This window comes from Ambystoma mexicanum, chromosome 13 (genome assembly GCF_040938575.1).
Source record: "Ambystoma mexicanum isolate Mex_15411 chromosome 13, UKY_AmexF1_1, whole genome shotgun sequence".
In the NCBI taxonomy this organism is placed as follows: Eukaryota; Metazoa; Chordata; class Amphibia; order Caudata; family Ambystomatidae; genus Ambystoma; species Ambystoma mexicanum.
In genome coordinates, this window is record NC_090938.1 from 230,321,041 (window position 1) to 230,341,610 (window position 20,570).

Here is a 20,570-nt window from a genome sequence, read left to right on the forward strand (position 1 = left end):
CACATGCACTGTGGAGCCAAGAAATGCATGGACACTCACCTGACGACTCCAGACGTTGCTGCAACTCGCTGACCTGGGAGTCCAGCGCCTGGTAGAACTTCTCCAGGACCCTCATGTTGGTTGTGTTCATCTGGCACCTGCACCCCTCTCTGGTGGCAACGGCCTGGAAGAAGCGCAGGGCCTTGCTGTGGGTCCTGGATTTGAGGTTCTCCTAGCGCTTGTGCACGGGTTTGAAGGTGTGGGATGCCACCCTGTGCACATTGATGGCATCCATGATCCCGTCCCAGATCATCTTCCGGTCTTCCTTGCCGCGTTGTGTCTGGGGATTGAAGAGGGCATCATAATGCCCCAGGACATGCTCCACCAGGATGTCAACTTCCTTGGCAGTGAAGTTGACAGCCCTCTGCCTCGCTGCCACGGGGTTGCCCCTTACCTTCGAAGATGTTGCTTGGGACATGGCAACCCCGAAGCAGGTGTGGGTGGGCAAGGTGGTCCTGGGGCTGGGCTGTGGAGCGGTGGTGATGTTCTGGCATGTTGGGAGTCTGGTGAATCCGCTGAGGTGGCCACAGGGCCAAGGACAGGAGCAGTGGCAATGACTGGAGAGCAGGCACTCAAAATGCAGGGCAGGTGGGCAGCAGGCCACACAGTGGGCAGGCAGCAGCAGATGGCTCAGTTGAAGACAGCTCAGGGCAGCAGGAGGCAGGCAAAAAGGCTTCTAGGCAGGAGCGTGGGTCTTCTGTATCTATTGCGTGGGCAGCAGAGTGACGGTTACTTCCCGTGTTCGAAATTTGTGCGGACATGTAAAATCAGAGGAAAGGCCCTCAACGCATAACTCATGTGACACGCACTGTGCATTGGGGTTCAGAATCAGGATAAGGTGCGTAGGTGAAAATCCAACCATACGTGCGATTTGGAGTGGACGGACGAGTGCATTAGAGGATTTTGGGGTGCCACGCAATTTGTTCACTACTGTGACAGTGCAAACGTCTTATTTTGGTGGGGGATTTGCCTCTGTGCACACGCACATGTACTTTTCCTTTTTCAGAGGCTAACAGTGAGTCGCATACGCATTTTTAATACTCTGGGTGCTCCTGTGTATCGCGTACCTCCATTATTACCATTACAGTAGCTTTCCTCGGCTTCGCGTATACTTTTTGTGTGTTGCTGGGTGCCACAGCGTATCGCGTAACACTTGTTCTTTTTACAGGAGCTACCGAGGTATCACGTACATGCATTTTTGATTTTTGGGGTGCTTGTGATTTACACGTCCAGTATATTTTTTCACCAGGGGTAATATTGAGCCTTGCTGGATCACTGAAGTACGTTTACCATCACGTACACTGGCCCCTCACTCGGATTGCCCAGGACAATTGCTTGGTGTCCCTTCCACTATACTAGTCCATCTGTACCATGAGTGGAAGGCCCCAAGAGGGAAAGGTGGCAGAGGTGGCCTGTGATGGGGACGTGCAGCAGAAGCTGCTGCCCCCACCTCTAGGGTTAGGGGATGTGCAGAGAGAGCTGTCGCCCCCCCCCCCCACCAACAGGGCCAGGGAGATGCAGGTGCAGCTGCTGTCCCCACCACCCTGGGTCAGGGACCTGCAGTGTCAGCTGCTGTTGTGCCCCCCTCCAGGTTCAGGGACCTGCAGGCGCAGCTGCTGTCCCCACCACCCAGGGTCAGGGAGCTGCAGCAGTAGCTGTTGTCCCCCCCAGGTACACGCACACCCAAGGGCAGCTGATGTCCGTCCCTCAAAGGGGAAGGGACATCCACGCAATGTTCCTGTCCCTACCACCCAGCGTCAGGGACCTGCAGGGGCAGCTGCTGTCCCCACCAGCCAGGGTCAGGGAGCTGCAGCAGTAGCTGTTGTTGTCGTCCCGCTGTCATGGTACATGCTTCCAAACATCTGGAGCTGGCGGGCCTACCCCAGTCACTGGCACCCATAATGACTTATAAAGCCTCAAAGGGATGTCTTAGGACTTCCTGGACTCAGTCCTGGCGCCGTCGGCGCCAGGCTCATAATATTCCACCTGGTGCTAAACTGCATGGGACTACATACAGCCCAGCCTAATGGGCTGAGCCATCCAGCCTACCCTGGGTGTGGCTGAGGGGCTACTTTACCTGAGATTGCAGGATGAGGCTGGAGGGACTATTTTACCTGGAACTACTTGCAAGACTATTTAAACCACACCCTACAGACAGAACATGCTTTGCGTTATTCTGCACTCCTGCAGGAGGGTCTGCATCTCACTGTGTCTGCTTAGCTCTAGTACCCGAACTTCAACAGCCACGCCTGTTCTGGAATCACGATCCATCGGCACCTGAGAAGAAGAGAAAGAAAGGAACAGGAATAGGTACAGCTACTGAGGCCTTACCCGAAGCACTCCATCCGAAAGGCCACGCCTTCAGCTGCTCTCCGGATCGTCGCACCTGCAGAAAAGAAAGCATCTGCAAGAATAGCCAATACTCACCCGGAGACTGCTTTCTTCTGGAGTTTCTTTGAGGCAGTCCATCCGGACGCCGCTCCGGAGCCACGCTGCATCTGCATTGCAGAAAAATGAAAGAAAACAGCAGGTTAGTCGCGCACGGGAAAGGAACCATTATTAAAGACATTTAGCGCCACGCACTCGCGCTATACTCACCCGCAAGATATCTGCTCAGCGTTGTAACAAGAGGCAAATCTTCATCTGAAAACCACCAAAGGCCGCACCTGAAAGAAAAGAGAAACAAAAGTCGGAACTTGGGCAATAAAGACATTTAGCGCCACGCACTCGCGCTATACTCACCCGCAGAAAATCTGCTCAGCGTTGTAGAAAGAGGCTAATCTTCATCTGAAAACCACCCAAGGCCACGCCTGAAAGAAAAGAGAAAACAAAAGTCAAAACTTGGGCAATAAAGACATTAAGCAACTATACCAAGCATCTATTGGCATAGAGACTTACCTGCTGAGTCAAGCTATTTAAGACTCTGCTACTGCCCCCGCAGGATCAGTGAAGGAACTCGATCCTAGAGATCGCAGGACAGAGAGTCCACCATTAAAAAACCCAAGGTGACGCTGAAGCAGAAAGGGGGCATTAGGAGGTTATGGGAGGTGGGAATCAAATCTGCTCCTCACCGCTGACTAATATCTTATTTCGACATTTTAGGCAAACGCTTCCTGGGAAGTGACAGTGAGGGAGAAGTCGGGTGCAAGCCTCATCACTCAACCCCGTGTAACGCCAGTACAGACATCATGCGTGCATCTTCGTGCGATGCCCCCGTGGAGACCAGGTGAGCGTGACACCCCCCTCAGGTACACGGACACCAGGGGGCAGCTGATGTCCGTCACTCAAAGGGGAAGGGATGTCACGTAAAGCTCCTGTCCCCACAACTAAGGGTGAGGGACCTGCAGGGGCAGCTGCTGTTGTCCTCCCCCAGGTTCAGGGACCTGCAGCGGCAGCTGCAGCTGCTGTCCCAACATCAGTGTCTGATGGCATAGCCCAGGCCACTAGTGGTCCAGCATCTGGTGCCGTGAGTGGTCCCAGCCACACAGGGTCTGCATCACATGGCAAGAAGGCAAAGCGTGCAGAACACGAAGAGGCTCAACCCCAATGCTCGGAACAGGGCACCGCCACGTCGAGGAAGAGGAACTTCAATGATGAAGAACTCCAGATCCTCGCAGACTACGTGCACGAACACCACCGTGACATGTGCATGCAGCCAGGGAGCACACAGATGCCTGCTCAGCGTATGGTGCACTGGCAGCGAGTCACGGATGACATCAACGCCTTGGGGAATGAGAGGCACACCGCTGCTCAACTGATGAAGCGGTGGAATGAACTCTACCGTCGCACCAAACACAAGCTTGGTGCCAACCTCGCCTCTGCTTTGACAACTGGAGGGGAGGTCACGACAGGAGCAGGCGCTCACACCACATGAAGAGACCATGAGCACGTTAATTCATGTGGATCAGGTGCAAGGCATGGGAGGCCTGCCAAATTATGAGGACACATTCAGTGAGTGATCAACTGTGTGCATCCTGAATATATGTATGTAGATTTTAAAAAGTAGTATGATTGTGTTGCACTTGTACCTGCATTTGAATGACTGCCCTGGGTGAACCATGTCATGGTTTACTGACTTGTGCACAGTGTACTGCAGAGTGCATACAACCTATGTGCCGTAGATCTGTTGAACATGGCTTTGTGACAGTAGTCATCACCAACCGTCAAACACAAAAAGACATATTCTACATGCCACCACAACGTTGCACCTGGTTAGTTACATCAGTGATGTTAGTGACTCTGCTATGCTAGAGAAGTGCTGGTGTCTGAAGCACGTGTTACACATCATGCACTAGATGTTGTAGATAGTCCATCCACACATGTACGTAGGTGGTTCCATGCTACAGATGACTTCCGTGAACACTGGCAGCAGGCCTGACAGTGTGCCATGAGTGACATGAGATGATAGATGAGATGATAGGTTATTTATAAAGCGCTTAATACCTAGAGGTTTCTAAGTGCGGACCCGGGGGTTGAACCTGTGTTGCTCCGTGTCGTCTTGCTTCCAAGGTGAGCATGTTGCCACTGAACTATCCTCCCGAGCCGAACATTGCATTTGTCTACACTGTACACATCCCTGTTGCGGCTATGGAACTGACCCCATTGTCAAATATTTGTCAGGATTCATCCCTGTTAACCTCCCACACTCAACACACACTCCATGGGTCCATGGCCGTGTCCCTCTTGTGTGTCACTATCTACTCTTCCTATCTCCTAGTGCATGTCATTACTATCTCCACATCACGCACCTGGGACTACACACTCAGGACATGTCCACATTGTGTGCACTCCCTGTGCCAGTGTTACACTGGTTTTTCATGTAATTGTAGTCGACTTCGCTATGATTATGTGTGCACGTGTTCACATGTACTGTAATGGCATGTTGCATATCCACTTGATGAGTCAGATTTAGCATGTTTATGGCAACTGTTTGTTGTGCCATGGGCCAGAATGTGCTTCCAGAGATCCATGTCTATTGGCAATGTGTCCACTGGCTACCTGCATACGCCATGATCTGAAAGCTTTTTGTATATAGTGTGTGTATGCCATTTATGGCATGGTAACATGCATGGCAATGTTTTTCAGGACACCATTGTGATACCAATGTATATTGTCGATCCAATTAACATGATTCTTTTATGTCTTTATAAGTCCTTGTGCAGGTGATGAGACACTAGATGCAGGGGAGGTGGTAGAGGAGGAACGGGCGTCTGTGGCACAACCAACCAGCAGTGGAGGACATGGTGTGGCAGCCCATGGAAACTCACTGGTGCTACAGTCCATCTGGGGTATGGCTCAGTAGGACACCGACTCCTATGAAACCAGTAGCTTTGGTGCTGAACCAGATGGGCAATCCTCTATGCTGTCAGAGGTGAGTGGACCAAGTGTTGGAGCTGTTGTAGCCTGTGCATCCGCTTTGTGGTTGATTTTCTTGGGTTTCTCATAGATGCTCTTCAGGCTTCTCTGCAACTTCCCCTGTCCAAGATCAAGTCTATCAAGAAGGAGCTCAGAACAGTTCTGGCGGCCCAAACTATTTCTTTGAGAACTTTTTCTCAATAGTGGATCCATTATTGGCACTTGCTGAAACAATATTTCCAGGTCCCTTTCATTATTGGGTATTGCTGAGGTTGAAAGCGCTTAACTTCATAAAGGGTTTTGGATATGCAAATGAGATGTGTCTCTCTAGGGATGTCAGGGTAGAGCTCCAATTATGATTGAACCACATCCATGCTTGTATATGACATAGTCCTATCGTAACCTCTTGCACGTAAACCAAATATACTGTTGTCTATAGCCTGTTGGCCCTTTAAATTGATAATATAAATTGAAGGGATGCACTAAAAAGGTTCAGTTGGTGATGATATGTACTTGTGCAAATTTAGAACATTCTTTTAGTTCTTTTCTTAACAGGTTTATTAATACATTAACATTGTTCAAAGAAGCATTTATTTTTTTGTGACAGCCAACAATTGTTTCACGCCGATAGAGCTTCATCAGGACCAGATTTGAAACAGTAAAGTTGGCAGTTATTGCCACTGATCTAGGTTTCCAACATTGCAATATATGGCAGGACTTTGATTGCTGGTTGAGATATTTTGAATGTTCAAATAAATTGAATGAAAGCAGTAATGATTGTTTTGAAATTGAGCTATTGATGTACACCTCCCTTAATGTTAAATGTGTGCTCATGTGCTTTATAAAAGCTTCAAGATGTAGATCGGGTTTTGTCTGCCTTCATGATTCATCTGCACTTGTACACATTACTTCCGTAGACGTAATGTGTAGGTTTCTTTTACTTGTTCCTGTGTTGTTCATGAATCCAGGGTGTTCAACACTATCAGCAAATCATGCTTGGCATGGTAAAGCGATCCTGGTGATGTCCCTGGGTGTCAATGTAAGGAAATCTTATTGGGAGGGGGAAGCAATGGACTTCCCAGGAGAACAAAATTCACATTGATTTGCCTCCTGAATTTGCAATGCGCACGTCCCGTGGGAGCAAGCAGAGACTCTCATCTGGGTGCAAAATTTAAGTTCAAAAAACCACAAACAAATGTTTTTGATCCCTTCCTAAACTGCAAAAGAGAATAAATGTCACAAATATGAATTGGTACCATATTCGCGGCTCGTGGGCCTGCAATGGAAAAACATCTATCACCACGGTAGATACATTTGGACCGTGGAAAAACCAAGAGATTTCAATCTTGAGAACATAGTGAACGGTTAGGTTGATAAGCAACAATTTTGGATGAGAGATTAGGGGGGAGCCAGGCTGTGGAGGCACTTAAAGACCAGACAAAGTCTTTTAAAAAAGAACTCCTTGGTGCACTGGGAGTGTGAAGGAAAAAGACCTTGTTTGCCGTGGTGTCCCTCATTGGATATCCTGCAGGAATCCGAGAGGGCTGGAGCCTGTATCCCTCTGCAGCTACAAACTACCCATCATTTTGCACTTGCTTGCCCTTCAACGTTATGTGCTGCATTCTTGCCTGAATTGGGGCCTGGATCACTCGACCAGCTGTGCAGCACCTGCCCTTCATGGTGAGCACCCATTTTGTGCCTATTTCGTGCTCAAGTACAGCAGCCGACGCCATTTCCTCTAGATCAGCTGTTTTCTTTTCAATTTTAAATCGGCGCCTGGCCCCAAAATGGCAGGCGCAACGCGGCCTCAAACTGAGGCTCGCTCTGGTTGCTAAGCAACCCTCCAGTTCTTCTCCGCAAACATCCGCCGGCAGGCAGAAGGAAGCCGGCCATAATTAAAAGGCCTTATTTGCCGTTGGTGCCAGTGAGCGCCGCTTGCCGCCTGGTCCATCTCGTAAGGCGAGTACCGATAACGTCTTACAACAAAGGTACTGCTATATTCACTGACCTTACTCTCCCCTCATCACCGTCCCAATTTACATTCAAGCTCCAACTTCACAAGTTTCAAGTCAACCTACATGTACGTAGCACCCCATTTACCCATTGTGCTACTATGATCCAATCTACGGCATTGTTGATACTGTTCTTGCCGCTTAACTGAACTTAACACTTCCTTCCACCATGGTACAAAGCTCCAAATAGACGATTGTAGAAACCAGCCTCCATGAATAGCCAGCATTATTCGTTATTATTAACCTCTGAGTGCCTCGGCTGATATTGTGGTCTTTGTTTAACCGGGTAACAGCCTATTGTAACAGCTCCACTGTAGAGATCCGGCCCATCATGCTAATCCTGAACCAGCCTACTGCATGTAATGTACCCATTGTGATAACTTTGAACCAGCCTACTTCATGTAATTTACCCATTGTGCTGATTCTTGAACCAGCCTACTGCAAGTAATCTACCCACTGTGCCAACTCTTTAACCAGACTACTGTAATCAGCCTGCCTCAAATCAACTAGCACAGCACCCTCAAACATTGCTACTAGTGAGCCACTGTACCCTCTCGATTGGCTATATCATTTCACCACACCACCAACACCTCTCATCCCACTTTCAATCCATTCCAGGAACCAAAGACTAGGCTCTCGATTCCTCAACCACAAAGCCACCGCTATATCTAAAAACCCTCAACCCAACTCCTGAAACTGTACCACCACATTGCATACCCCATCCCCCCTAACCCTCAATGTGACCCTGAAATTACCCAGCGCCACCCCACAACCTTCTAATATTAAAGAAGCCCTTATCAACGCTTGCTCCCTTGTGGCCTATGCCTCTGAGATTTCTGACCTTATTACTGCAAACAGCCTAGACTTCCTGACTGTCACAGAAACCTGGCTACACCAGGCAGCAGGACCTGCACTCTCCCTTGCCCTACCTGAAGGCTATACCATCATCAGGGCAGACAGAACTTCGGGCAAAGGCAGAGGAGTGGCCTTCATTGCCAAAACCCAACTAGCACTGAGAGCCATCCACCTTGCTAGGTTCCCCTCTGCAGAACGCCTATCGGTGAAACTGACTCTCACACCCACGCAAACAATACTCCTGTATCTTATCTAACGCCCCCCCGGCCCGTCTCCTTCCTTTGAGGAGGACATCCTGAACCTCCTTTCCACTCATACCAAACTTGGACCCCAAACTATTCTCTTAGGAGATATGAATCTCGACCTCCAAGACTCTAACGATCATCACACCCTATCTGTGAACAACTCCATCTCTAAATTGTGCTTCATACACAGAATCACAACACCAACCCATTCCAAAGGTAGAACACTGGACTGGATATCTGACATGAACTGCTCTATATCCATTATCCAAAATGTACCCTTAGCCTGGTTAGACCATCATCTCATCCTATTCTCCATCCCTGGACCTTCTCCAACCAAAACCACTTTAGCACCTCCTTCACTATCCAGAAATTGTCGCAACATAACCATAGACAGCCTCCAGCCTCTCGTTAGCGACATCCTTAATTAGACTAAATTCAGCAACCTTGACCCACCTAACTTGGTAGACCTCTATAATAACACTCTTAAATCTGCACTTGATATTGTGGCCACTCTTAAACTTAGGAAAGCCAAACCTTTGGCTCACCTTAACAAATGGTTCACCCCCGAACTAAAAAGTCTTAGAAACACAAAAAGATCAGCTGAATCCCCCTGGCGTAAATCCCTGTCCATCTTCAACAAAACTGCATTTATGCCAGCTTCCGCTATCCTCAAATCGGCTATCCTCTTGACCAAAAGAAACCTACAATTCCAGAATCCAGAATGCAAAATCCAGTACTAAGGGACTCTTTCGTATTCTAAAAGAGCTCAAATCCCCTGCACCGCCCACACAAGACTGCAACAAAGACTCAGAGTGGTGCACTAATATTCAGCAAACACTCACAGATAAAATCACCCTACTCCAAAATAAGATCAATGCTAAAAAGGCAAGCCTCACCACTGGATCCCAGCATGCCTCTGACCCAGAGAAAACCCCTCACCCGAGCACCCCTTTCAGCTTCTCTCAAGTAACCCCAAAGGAAGTTAAGGACATCATAAAAAGTCTGAAACCCTCGTAATTGCCAAAGTGAAATTTGCCCTTCCACTGTGATTAAAGAAGGTGCCCAAGACCTAGCCCCCTTCATCACCGCTCTGATAATCTCCTCATTTGCCTCCAATCAAGTACCCAACAACCTTAAGGAGGCCTGGGTTATGCCTCTACTAAAAAAAAAATAACCTCAGGCCAAATGTCCCCACTAACTATAGGCCCATCACAACTGTCCTGTTCCTTCTAAAAATTCTGGACTGGGTGGCTTATCTGCAAATACAGAAGCACCTAGAGGAGAATGAACTCCTTGGACTTGGACAATCAGGTTCCAGACCCTGACATGGAACTGAAACAGCCCTCCTTGATCTAAAGATCCAAATGGACGGGGGCGAAGGACAATGGCAAGCTAGCAATCCTCCTACTCCTAGACTTATCCGCTGCCTTTGACCTCGTCGACCACCAAATTCTCACCAAACACCTTAACACAGCGGCAGCTTTCTCCACTAATGCACCTGACTGGGTTAAATCCTTCTTATCAAACAGGACCACCAGAGTCTTCTCCCCGTCAGCTTCAGCTGACCCCACACCGATACTCTGTGGCATCCCTTAGGGATCCTGTGTGTCGCCCACACTCTACAACATATTTACGAAGCTACTCTTCAATCGCCTAGATAACCTGGGTGTCATCTACACTAACTATGCAGATGACACACAAGTCCTCATCCCCCTCACTGGCTGTTACGACCAGGATTCCAAACTGCTAAACACTATCTACCTCGAAATCCAAGCCTGGATGGCTACCAACAGTCTTTGCCTCAATGACGACAAGACAGAGTTGAGGATTGTGGGTACTCAGGCATGCCTGAATAAACTTGACACCAGATACTTATCCTTCGTCATTGAGGGTAATATAATCAATGTCTCTAAAGAGATGAAAACATTGGGGGTCTACCTAGATTCAACTCTCTCTCTCAAAAAGCAGGTAAACAGCGTGGTGTCCGCCACGGCCTATACCAATAAATTGATCAACAGCTGTAAAGCTTACCTATCCTCAAGCAGCTGCCTAACACTGGCTAGAGCACTTGCTATATCTAAACTCGACTACTGAAACACTTTATTCCTGGGCTCTTCTGAACATAACTTAAATAAACTCCAGGTACTCCAGAATAACTCTCTGAGAGCAGCCCTCAGCCTTCCCAGATCCTGCCATATCTCCTTTCACAGGCAGAACGCCAAATGGCTACCCATGCATGACAGAATCACACTACGCACCTTGGCTATCACACACAGATGCCTCACAAACTCAGTCCCGAAATACCTGGCGGACAAGATCTGCAAACAACAACCCACACGCACTACCAGATCATCTCACTCCCACAACCTGGTGGTACCGCGATTCAATCTAAAAACAGCCGGAGGAGCCAGCTTCCCAGTACAAACGTTGGAACTCCATTCCCATCCCCCTCAGACAGGAACCCTCCTTCCTCACCTTTAAAGCCAATATAAAAAGTTGGCTGTGCAACAAGTCTCTCCACTAAGAGGGCTTCCACCATGTAAACCGACCACTGTATATTTATGATTTTGCTTAACTATTGTGTGTCATACTAGATACTATGCTTATTATTTCTTTCCTGACCCTCCTGTAACTGGGGTCCCTCATTGTTGTCACTACATTGGATTGTAATATGCCTGCATTCTGTTTATGTAACCACCAAGTCTCTCAAGCGCCCAGTTACCTCACGGTTTGATGCGCAATACAAATAATAAACAAATACAAATACAAAATGAAGTAAAACACAGACAACAGACTTAAAGTTCACACAAAAAATATGTATTAACTTAAATCTCAGGATGGTAGAAGGCCTAACTTGCCCTACACTAAGGTGGGATTTCCCTACCTAAACAAATCTAAGGAAAGTCTGAGTGAAAGAGTTCAACTTAAAAGTCTGTCTGTGTCCAAAACGTATCCTTGCCCTCACAACTAAAACCAATAAGTATGTAGGGATGTTAAAGTTAAAAGAAACAGTGTTCAACTCAAAGCACTGAGCCTCTTCCAACTCACAACTTTCGTTCAGCACCCCTTCCCAAAGCATAAGAAAGTTCCACGAAAAAGTGTTGAAGTTTAACTTTCTCCAGTTCAAGGCAATATAGTTCAGAAACAATCCTTGGTGTTCCCATCCCCAAGATTTAAGTAACACAATCCGAAACAAAAGGGTATTGAGACTTTGTTCCCAAGACAGTAAGTGTAGACCTTGAGGTCTCAGGGTTCCCTTCCCCAAGACGTCAACTTCGCCACATACACTTGCTTCAGTCTTTCAAAAAGTCTTAACAAAACACCAGGTCAACCCGACCTTAGTTCTGGCTTACCTCGCCAGTTCATTTGCAGTGGTTTGTTTGGGCTGTTTCACTGTGTCCCTTATCTTTCACCATTCAGGGCTCTCTGGTCTAGGCGCAGTTGTCAAACTGCATGGTCCACACATCACAGGTCGCGCAACCAGAATCCTTAGGCTCCTCAGCCCACACAGCTTCCTTGGCACTTGCTCCTGTGCACCAAGTCACCGTCACTTAATTCCTTTTATTGGCATCTTTGCTTAATGTGTAATCTCGCACTCCTTTGGCTTGCCCTGGATAGCCCAGTGGCTCTGCCACCACGTGCCACACACCTGTTGGCAAACTATGGCCTTGCCGTACTGCATTTAATCATTAGAGTTCACCGTTTAGCTCCCTTCAGCCTTTAATGTACTTGACATCAAGGATTGAGTGAAATCGTTGAGCAACATATATTCAATATGGTTTACTTTCAGTTGGATGTTCAATGTATACTTAGGTTACTCAATTATATTGGCTATTCAATATACACTTGTTTGCTTCAATGGTAAGCTTTCATTTAATTTGGTATTCAATATGCATTTGTTTGCCCCAATGTGACGTTTTCATTCCGTTTGGTAGTCAATATGCATTTGTTTGCCCCAATGTTACATTTTCATTCCGTTTGGTAGTCAATATGCATTTGTTTGCCTCAATGTTAAGTTTATGCATGCTCGCCATGTGTTTCCTTCCTCACACTGGCACTTCTGATGCTTCTTGATTGATTCAGACAGCGTCCTCTCTGCTCCGGGCTCCCCAGCAGCTCCTGCCGCTCGCGCTGGGCTATGGAGGCTCCCAGGCTTGTGGAAAATACAAGACCCACTCAGATCGGGTCCCACAAGTCTCCTGGGATAACGGCTGGCGTCTTTCTGCGGTCCCACCACGGCTGGCTCCTCACAAGGATCTACTGCTGCTCTCCAAAACGCAGGCCTCCCTGTTGCTTCCTCTGCTGCTGTCTCACTTGCTGAGCTGGTCTCTTTTTATACACCTGCAGCCCCTTGACAGTGTGCAGGTGTGCATGCTTCATTAGCCCTGCCCGCCCATAATTAAAGCGACATGCCTGACCCTCACAGCTTCTTTCAGGCATCTTCCTTGTTGTAGTACCAACGTGGTGAGATGTCATCTTCACCATTCTCAGTTGCTTTTTCATCGTCCCAGTACTGTCACATGTGGGAAAATGAGGGGAGCAGGCTTATAACAGCCCATAAAGGTTGGGGCAGGCTTAGGTTGGTCGACAATAGGAAAAGGGGATACCATGTCTCACCCAAGGGAACCCCACTCCCAATCATCAGCGGCCCTCCACCCAGGTGATCCTCCCTCGCTTCTCCACCCCCAGGGTCAGGATCCAAGAGCGATTGCCTTTCCATGGCTACCCGCGCAGAGGACCCAAGAGAAGTAGGAATGAGAATTCCCTTAGGTTTCTCACATACACTTCCCCAATGCGTTTTGGACCGGGGTGCTTCACAGGTAACTGGGAAAGAAAGTCCATGTTACCTTGCTCTCTGCCTTTCAGAGGTTCCACTGTGGAGCAACCAGGTGGATGCCCAAGACACCCTGCATATCCCTTAGGCTGGATTCTCTTCGCTGGGATGTTGGGTTAATTTCCAAGAAACTGACATTTTCCTCCCCACTAACTCTTCATTCAAATTTCGGAGGTTCTAGTTTCATTAGGCGAGGAAGCCCAACTATAGTAGTCTTGGATTTGACTTGAGCCACCTGTAAAACCCATTGATCAAATTGGGGTACATCCCTTCCTAGCACTATTTGCTTTGGTAAGTTAGAATTTACTGCTACAGTTAGGTCTAATTTCCTTCCCAAAATGGTAATTGGGATTTGGGTTAATGAGTATCTTTTCGTATGGCCATATACCCAGGTTACCCTCTCCTTTCTAACTTTTTTTTGTATCCCTGAGGGAGTAACCCTATTCTTATGGCACCTTCTTTACTTTCTCTATCAAATTCTGCCCAGACAACCTTTCCCTCTAAGGTAACAGGGACTTTATATGAGGTTTTTGCTCCAGTATATAAAAAGGCATAGGGTTTTCTCTGGTTCCTACAGTCTCCTCTCTTTTCCCCAGACCTCTTTAAGTTCTTCTTTCCTTCTAACTTCACATCCTGAGATTGAGTGTATATAACGTTAGTATATGATAGCTCCATCCCTTACTTCTTACTCTCTCAAGTCTGGTTGGGTTCTCGGAATGATACTGAACCGGGAGGATCGACTATGTTTAATGGACACTATTTTGTAACATGCCCATACCCTTTACAAGAGAAACACTTTGATAAGGGTCAATAACTGGATTTATCACTGCAGGATAATCTCTTCCCCTTGTCTGTTCCTCTAGGGACTTCGCTGTTGTGCAATCCTGGGCTAATGCTGTTGTTTTCTGGGGAAGATGGATCAACACTAGTTCTGGCAAGGAAAATAGAAGGCTAGATGATGACTTATTGGTGCTCCCTAGGGCTTCAAAGAAGTTATCACCAGGTTTAAGTCATCTCCTTCTATCTCCCTTACTTTATAGATTCACAAACATTCTGGGAGGATACATAATTCTGATGGAGTTTCTTTTTCCCCTGGAAAATTGTCTTTCGTCGTCTAAAAAACTGGGAATAAAATTCGGGCTTCCCTCCTCAGCATATATCGTTTTATCAACGGTTTATGGCCAAAAGGTGCCCACAAGACTTAATACCTTAAACTTCCCACCGATTGGCCCCTTTTGATCTCAATGGGGTCATCAGAGAAATTCAAAAGGACAAACTTTAATTCATCTCCCCAGGAGAGTATAGGTAGTATCTTTAATTCCCTTTTTTATGGGGTTGTACATAAATGCCCACACCACAGGGGAAACTCAGTTGCATACCCAAAGAGATTATTATTTTGTCCCTCCCTGGCACTGGACAATCTTGTGGGCAAAACAAGTGGAAATCATTCCCTTCCTCATGGAGAGGATAGCTTGTGTGTTCAAAGCCTGAAGCTCTATCCGTAAATGATAGTTTACATGGCTGAGAAAGTTAGCGTTTCCCCATGAATTCTTACTTTGTAAATTTGACCCGCTAAATAAATATGCGCCGACCTCAGCCTCTTTGGACTCTAGTCCATTATTGGAACAAGTAGATGGTATATGCGTTCTAGTTTCCTGGCAGATTATACATGCCTTACCTAAAGCAACGCTGATCGCTATGGTGCGGTATGAGTTGGGGTGGTGTCTTTGTATGCACAGGCAAGGTGGAGACAGTGTGCCCTGCTACGGAAGTGTCTGTTGGGTATAAATAGTGGGACAATTCTAGAGGTGTTGGCCTCTGCCTTGTTAAAATCACGTAATACATATCCAATGAAATGGCTGAAGTCTGTATTTAGCCATATGAGCGAGGCAAATGTGACAATAGAGCTGTTACTCCAGAACCCTGAACGTGCTAAAGTAAAATTCTATCGCAATGATTGGGCGGGGACTTTAGCAAAGTGCTCACACTATAAAGACTTTAATGTTTGGGTGTTTGGTGTCAAGCCTTATGGTATCATTGCTCAGTACCTGCTGAAATGTCCATCTCCAGCTATACGATCCGAATTCCAACGGTTTAGATTTAATCTATGGGGTACGAGAGATGTATTCTCTAGACGGAAACTGATCCCTCAGGAACAAAACGACTGCAGATATTGTATTGATGTTCAGCAAAAAGAAACTCTGCAACATCTGCTAGTAGATTGTCTGTCACTAATGTTGGTGAGAGAAAGATATTTTCAGAATATTATCACCTTTCACACTTGCACTTCAAGTGACTACAAATGGCAAATTATGTTTTTGAGCTCAAGAGAAAAAGTACAGATCGCTATTGTCCAATATTTAAGAATGGTTTTGCCTGTTGTAGCCGCCTCAAATTAATTTTGTATGGGGTCCCATTGGTTCATGAGATGTGTTTGGTTTGGTCATTTTATCTTTTTATCTTTTGTTATTGTATTCAAATCATATGGAAGGTATATGAAATGTAAAGTACTTTGTTTTTATCCATTGTTTCTCTCTAATATGTTAATCTTTTGTACCCTTGGTATTTTATTCCCTTTTTCTCTTTTTTGTTGCTTTTGTATTATTGTGTACTTTTGCATATATTTGAAAAGCTGTGTATCAACTAAATCAAATTAAATTAAAAACAAAATATGACTGCAAGATATTTTCCATGTCAGCGTCCATTTCAGACCAGACAAATGTTTCTGGTGAATAAATGTCCCGGGTGATATCCCATGAAATGTGACCGAGCTCGCCTTAGGATCACCCGTTTGACTTTATGGGATCGCCAACTGTAGCTTTATCCCAGCCTCTGGAGAGGTGCCCCTCCCCCCCTATAGAGAAACTCATATTTCAAAAAGAAGAAAGGTTCCCCTTTCTCACAACCCTCTGTTTCTGAAACCACTTGTGAAAACGCTTTGGCCAAAAAGGGGTGGTTTCTTTGGGCTATGGCTATATCCCGAAGTGTAGTTTGTTTTCCCTTACCATCTTTTCTGGGTTCAGGGTTGGGAGGGCCGCCGAGTGTCTCTTCAGCCTTCCCAAAGCCTTGGGTCCTCCTGTCAGTGTCTGCAGATTTTTCTTTATGCCTCAGGAACACTGCTCATTCAAGCACCCCCTTGGCAACCTTATCCCCCTGGTGAATCTGGAATGGGTCCTTTCCATGATTTTGTAAGAATACCTTAACATTACCTCTAAAGTATTTGTCTATTGCTCCCACTAATATATCAATTCCAAATCTCCATGCTAACTCTGACTTGGGTGCCAGTCTAATGTATGTATCAGGGGGTGGAATCAGTATCAAATCGGTGGGTATGGATCTTCTTTCACCTGGAGGAATTGTCTCATCCCTACTACTACAGATATCAAACTCAATAGAGCCTTTAGTAGCTACCAAGGGGTCTGATGATCTGGCGCTTAGCTTTTCAAACTTTGGGGCTCCCCAACTTGTATCGTTTGAGCCGCATCCCACCCCTGACACCATTAGTGAAGGCATCATGAAGTAAGACACAGACAAAAGACTTAAAGTTCAAACTAAAGATATGTATTAATTTAAATGTCAGCATGGTTGAAGGGCTAACTAGCCCTATGCTAAGGTGGGATTTCCCTACCTGAACAAAACTAAGGAAAGTCTGTGTCAAAGAGTTCAACTTAAATGTCTGTCTGTGTCCAAAACCTATCCTTGGCCTCACAACTAAAGCCAATAAGTGTGTAGAGATGTCAAAGTTAAAAGAAACAGTGTTTAACTGAAAATTCGGAGCTTCTTCCTGCTCACAGCTTTCGTTCAGCTCTACTCCTTCAAGCATAAGAAAGTTCCATGAAGAAGTCTCAAAGTTGACCTTTTTCCAGTTCAAGGCAATATACTTCAGAACCAATCCTTGGGGTTCCCTTCCCCAAGATTCAAGAGAAACGATCCAAAACAAAAGGGTCTTGACACTGTATTCCCAAGACAACAAGCGTGGTCCTTCCAGTCTCAGGGTTCCCTTCCCCAGGACATCAGCTTTGCCACATATACTTCCTTCAATCTTTCAAAAAGTCTTAAAACACCAGGTCAACCTGACCCTCGTTATGGCTTACCTAGCCAGTTCATTAGCAGTGGCTTCATTGGGCTGTTTCACAGCATCCTTATCTTTCACCATTCAGGGCTCTCTGGTCTAGGCGTATTTGTCAGATGGCACAGTCCACCCATCACAGTTTGTGCAACCAGGATCCCTGGGCTCCTCAGCCCACACAGGTTCCTTGGCACTTGCTCCCGTGCAGCACCATGTCACCTTCTCTTCATTTCTTTTATTGGCCTCTTGGCTTAATGTGTATTTGTGCGTTCTTTGGATTCTCCTGGATAGCCCTGTGGCTCTGCCTCCACGTGTCATATACTTCTTGCCAGACTGTGAGCTTGCAGCACTGCATTTACTCATTCAAGTTCACTGTTTGTCTCCCTTCAGCCGTTAATGTACCTGACGTCAATGTTTGAGTTAAATCGTTGTGAAACATTTATTCAATATGGTTTACGTTCAGTTCAATGTTCAATGCATACTTAAGTTGCTCAATTATATTCGGAATTCAATATGCACTTGTTTGCTTCAATGTTAAGCTTACATTTAGTTCTGTATTCATTATGCATTTGTTTTCCTCAATGTTGAGTTTTCATTCAGTTCGGTATTCAATATGAATTTGTTTAGTTCAATGTTAAGTATCCACTTATTTCGATATTCAATAAGTATTTGCTTACATTCATGGACCGCTGTTCTCTTGTGGTCCTATGTGAGGGCCCCAGTGCTGCAGCGCCTTCCTGACACTTACCAGCCTTCTGTGGCTCTCCCTGCTTGCCCGCAATGTGTTTCCTTCCTCACTCTGGCACATCTGCCGCCTCTTGATGGACGTGGACAGTGTCCTCTGTGTGAGCAACCAGAAAGTGTCTCACCCACTAGTCCACAGGGTTCTGTCATCCAGGTGGCCAGGACGCTTTTGGATCCAGTTCCTGGGGGTGGACCAGTGCGGGAGGATCACCTGGGTGAGGGGTCTTCAGGGAGTGGGAGCCGGACACTGGATGGTGAGACGTGGTATCCCCTTCCCTATAACACCTTTACCCCATCCTACCAGGTAGGATACTTAGGAACTCTACCCCCTCTTTTACAACACAAACACTTTCTCGCGGACAGTTCGCTATGAGATAAAATGGACTAACACCGCAGCTGTAAACCTGACGTGTCCCAATACAATGGCCATGCAATTACTGACCATCACACACACCTGACTTCCATTAAGCTTCCCCAAATGGATAAAAGGTGGTGCACGAGAGCACAGTCTGAAAAAGGCAAAGCACACGAGGAAACAGCAGTTTCGAGACGGCAGCTGGACGAGAGAAGAAAGACAGCAAAACTGAAGGGGTTCACAAGGAGGGAAGTTCCCTTGACCTTTTCGACAAGGAACTGTTACTTTCCAAAAACCTCGAGAATAGAAAGAATAAGACCAGGAATCCTGCATTGTGTGTCGGAGATACCCGGGGCCCTCCCGCATCAATAATCAAGGTGGGAGAATCACGAGCCACTGTGGGACCTACGTTGGCTCCAAGAACAAAGCAGCATCAGTGAAATCAACGTAGCCGGTGAGTTGGGGAGACCGATACAAGACCGGTATGCGTTGAAGCCAAGGTTCCAAGCAGCAACATTGTATGGCGAGCGCTGGAACGAACATTGTTAAAACATGTGTGATAAGAGACACAAGTAAAGTTGAACTTCTGATGAGTGATTGAACTTTTAAACCAAGATACAATACCTTTGACAGAGTGGTCTGGCACCGCGTAGCTGCTCAATCGAAAGGTCTCTGTAAGGTATTCAACTAAGATGTGGCAAAAGTGAAGGTGAGAAAGAAGTTATATCGAGAAGAGAGAAATTGTGAATCGAAGTGGTCCTGCAACGGGTTTAGAAAAATCCTGTACACAGTCGAAAGTCTTTGATTTTTAAAGTAAAGAAAGATTGGCAAAGTAGATAAAGTTGGTCCGGGCCCGGCAGAGGGAGATCAGTTGAAAGCTTTGTGTTAAAGTGAGTCTGAGCCTGGCGGACTGGCTCCCGGGGTGAACAGAAAATCACCCGAGAATTTGTACATGTGAATTCCTAAAGGAACATTGATGTTTGTTGTGAAATCCTAAGAAGAAAGGAACTTTGATGTTTGTTTTGTTGCATCAGGCCCTCTGAAATAAGACTGTGAATGGCAAATAGACTTTGGCACAGAAGGCAATGATGTGGAAGTTTTCAACTGCATCCTCGTGCTAGAGAAGCCAGAGACTGTGTGCTAAGATCGAGTGTGCCTCCTTGTCCCGTGCTGAAAATATGGGGCAGGGAGCCAACAACTTTAATATGCTGACATATCATTTCTTAAACACTTTTCTTTTGCACAACATTGTTTCCAACACTATTTGTATTTGGAAGTAAGGATTGGCAATAGATTTATTAGTATAGGCCCTTTTATTTTGACCGACTCGACTAGTACTGCGTTATTATTATTGTATTTGTATTTGTTTTATTTGTAGTGCGCACCTTGCCCCGGGGCATCTGGGCGCATGTTTAAAAGGCAGTTACACGTTACAGCAAATAGATACAATATGCATTTTACACATATTTAAATACAGTTCAGAACATCATATAACAAGGAGAGGAACAAATCTGAGTATACAATATAAACAGTCTATGTATAATGAGCAGTCGGTAATGGGATTAACAGATGTAAGGATTATAGAGAGGAGGCTACGGCATCCCGTTCATGTAGCCACAATTTGGTTTAAGCTTTGAAGGAATGGATGTATGGAACGTTTCTAAGAGCATTGGGTAAGGTGTTCCAGAGCTTAGCCGCGAGGACTGGGAAGCTCGACCCTCCAGCTGTCTGTAGCTTGAAACTGGGAATAGTCAGTGTGTGAGCCTGGGCAGATCTTAGGGGTCTAGTTGCTGTATGTTGTGTGAAGTGCGTGGAGGAGTAGGCCGGGGCTGCGTAGTTCTGGGCCTTGTGGGTTAGAACGAGTGCTTTGAGGGATATGCGATGAGTGATGGGTAGCAAATGCAAGTTGCGTCTAGTGTTGGATAGAGTGCCTAGGTACGTTGAGAGCTGCCCTTATGGCGTTGTTCTGCGTGACCTGGAGTTTATCAATGTTTCTTTGACTAGGCCCTAAGTAGAGGGCGTTGCAATAATCGATTTTGGACATGATGAGGGTTCTGGCGAG